This window comes from Frankliniella occidentalis, unplaced genomic scaffold (assembly GCF_000697945.3).
Source record: "Frankliniella occidentalis isolate FOCC.00 unplaced genomic scaffold, Focc_3.1 Scaffold31, whole genome shotgun sequence".
NCBI lineage: Eukaryota > Metazoa > Arthropoda > Insecta > Thysanoptera > Thripidae > Frankliniella > Frankliniella occidentalis.
The window spans coordinates 2,353,783-2,356,898 of NW_026267161.1; the positions used below are offsets into that span (position 1 = coordinate 2,353,783).

Consider the following 3,116-nt stretch of genomic DNA (forward strand, 5'->3'; position numbering starts at 1 on the left):
CAACGCCCCATGGTCCTGCTGGTGCTGCTGCTGCAGCTGGCTGCTGCGGGTGGCTCGTGGCTGCTCCTACTGCTGCGGCTGCTGCTGCTTCTACCGCTGCTGCCACCGCTCTCTCGGATAAATTATTCTCCGTGACGACGACATTTAAAAAAAATGCTCTCGGTGTGTTCGACCGCCCGTCCGTCCGGTCGGCTGCGGGCGGCACAGTCGAGCCACTTGGTCGTTCGTTTATCGCTCACGTGTCGTGTCATTGTCGGGCCCTTCCCTACGGCCCTATCCCTCTCGGATTACTTTCCCTTTGGAGTGTTTGGCGAGCTGCTAGGGGGGCGGGCCGGTCCTGATGCAAGTGTGTGTGTGTGTGCGCGCGCGCGCGCGGCTGGTCCGTGGGCGATAAATCGCCGTATCTCTAAAGGGCCCGCTGGGCAAGTTACGGCGTGGTCGAGAGGAGGAAGTGTTCGCTTATTCTTGTTCCGAAAAGAATCGCAACAAGAGAGTGTTGTTTGCTCTCGTAGCGCTCGTCTCAGTACTTGTACCAACCCTTTTTAAAATACTCTTTCATCTTTCACTTTCAACGACATCTCTTTCTCTCCCATATCGTCATGAGATGGGAAGTAAGGCTTTTGCTCGTGACTAATGAAAAAAACGAATTTAAGATTTTAATAACAAATCTCTCACATACATACAACCCTCAACCACAACCAGCGGAATCGAATAAGAGAAAAGTAAGTAACACTTTTGTGGCGGCGGTGGTCTGGAAGGAGGATGCAGGTGGAAGGTGCATCTGCGCGGGCGGCCGACCCACCCACATCTCTCTCTCTCTCTCTCTCTCTCTCTCTCTCTCTCTCTCTCTCTCTCTCTCTCTCTCTCTCTCTCTCTCTCTCTCTCTCTCTCTCTCTTTCTCTCCACCTCCCTCCTTTTCGTTGGACCGATCTGCAGGTGGTCGGTCTCGAGTGATATGAGAAATGTGTTCGCGCATGTATAGGCATAGACAATGAGAGACAGAAGACAGGGCTCATTCTAGAACGTGTGTGGGGGAGAGAGAGAGAGAAAGAGAGAGAGAGAGAGAGAGAGAGAGAGAGAGAGAGAGAGAGAGAGAGAGAGAGAGACTAAGTAAGGTTCATTACCAAACCCGGACTGGACGGCAGCGGCGCGAGTTCCATCGCCCGGCCCGCGCCTCGCCCCCCATCGACAGCATCCCAGCATCCCACTCGGCTTTTCCCTTTCCCAAAAGTGACAGGCATTGGCGGCTATATTGTTTCCTCCCAACTCGTATTCGAACGGCAAATCTGCTATCGAGGTGTGCGAAACTAGGAAAAGTTACTAACTTGTTGTCGTTTTACATTCTGATAGAAAGTTACACTTGGGGAGTTGTATCCGCTTAGCTCCGATTTCGCACCAAAAATTCGTGTATGCAGTAAATGTATTCAAATGATCATTGATCAATTGAATACTAAATTTTGCTTGAATCGTGATTAGCTGTAGTGCCGTCGTGGAAACCGCGGTCTCGCTGCCTGCCGGTTCGATGCCAATATCATTCCTCCCTCCATGTGTCCCCCGGAGGGGATCTGGGGACAGCCCGTTCGGTGGTGGCGAGGGCTCGGTGTTGGGCTGGGCTCCGAAGCTACATAACAGCATCAGGCAGGGCTGCTGTCTCAAGCACAACTATTGATGAGGCTGATGAAGCGAGAGCAGTTTAGTCATCCTTACGTCACCACTCCTCACTCTCTCTGCTACTGAGCTGATGTTGTTTATATTTAATTTAGTCCTCGTGTACAATAATGGAGGTAGTGCTGTAGTGTCGTGGCCCACCGAACGACTCGCACTGAGATAAGATTTCGTACGTAACACAGTCATACTCTACACTGTTCTGGCGTTGACAGTCGAGTGAATATATCGCTCGAAACAAGACTTTCCGAAATCAAGATTGGTCGACCGCCTAAATAAGAAGAAGCATTTGGATACCTTAATTTTTGTCCGTTTTATTGATAAATTGATCTCTGGAACACAATGTTATTCACAGTGATGGCTGTAGCAGCAGAACCGTGCGTTGTGCAACGGGCTTGAAATAACCCACTGCCCCCAAAGACCCACATCCCCACCCACACCTCTTTTTTTTTCGGTCGTCAACCTTACTCCAATTACCTTCGTGCGGGTCCTACAGCCCTGCAGACTGTCGTTACGTGAGAGCGGGCGGACCCAGGTAGCACACGAAACAAGTAGGATCGAGCACTTTTGGTTCCGCACGCACCATCCCAAAGTCTTACATGGTTATAGATGACTGGACGATAGTCGCTATCGATGTACGGTTTCCCCTCCTCCCCGGCGACCGATGATGCCGACCACTTGCGGTCACTGCGAAGCTCGCGCCTGGCCGACATCAACACTGATAATGGCGATATAGTAATAAACAATAACAATAAGGACTAGGAGAGTCTCACGTACGGGAGGGCTGGGGCATGGAGGATTACGGCACCTGTCCACCTGTTCAGTGCAGTTAACTCCCATAAAGTGATATAACAAGCAATGCTGCGGGACTCTTGAAAAACGATTCTGGTCTGCACTGCTTCATTGTGTACATTATTGACACTCTAAATGTAAAGTAACAATTTGCTCCCTTTATAAAACTGGACAAATTTCATATAAAGTTTTACACAATTTGTCATTTGTCCAAACTTTGGAACAAAACTTCATAATCTCGATGCGCATGAAAAGGTCGCCTCACTAAGAACACGAGAAACAGTACCTTTACATTGAGAGTGTACAATTATTTGTAACACCCCTCAGAATGCACTTTCGCGATGACCTGCGCACTTGTCGCACAACTTCCGGCACTCCCTTCCCACCACACGCATCCATCTCGGACGAGCCGCGCGTCCTTGGGGGGCCTTGGGGGAGATTCAGACAGGCCGTCCGTCCCGTTCGGGCGGAACCTTCTGGACTCAGTACACTTGTTATGTAAGGACCGGCGCAGGCTCCGGTGCAGGGCACGGCCGGACCAGCGCAGGTGCACAACACCTCAAAGTATTTTCCTATTGCTGTATTTTTTTATTTTATTTTCGGAAATAGTACACTGTTAACAATATATAGTCATATTCACAGCTGAGCTGAGGAAGGTC

The 3,116-nt window shown here is 50.1% G+C and overlaps 1 protein-coding gene across 5 annotated transcripts in view; it reads left to right on the forward strand.

Annotated features, from left to right (window-relative positions):
* The window catches only part of LOC127749098 (uncharacterized), a 74,326-nt gene that overhangs the window by 19,632 nt on the left and 51,578 nt on the right, over nt 1-3,116 (forward strand). The window lies entirely within an intron of this gene.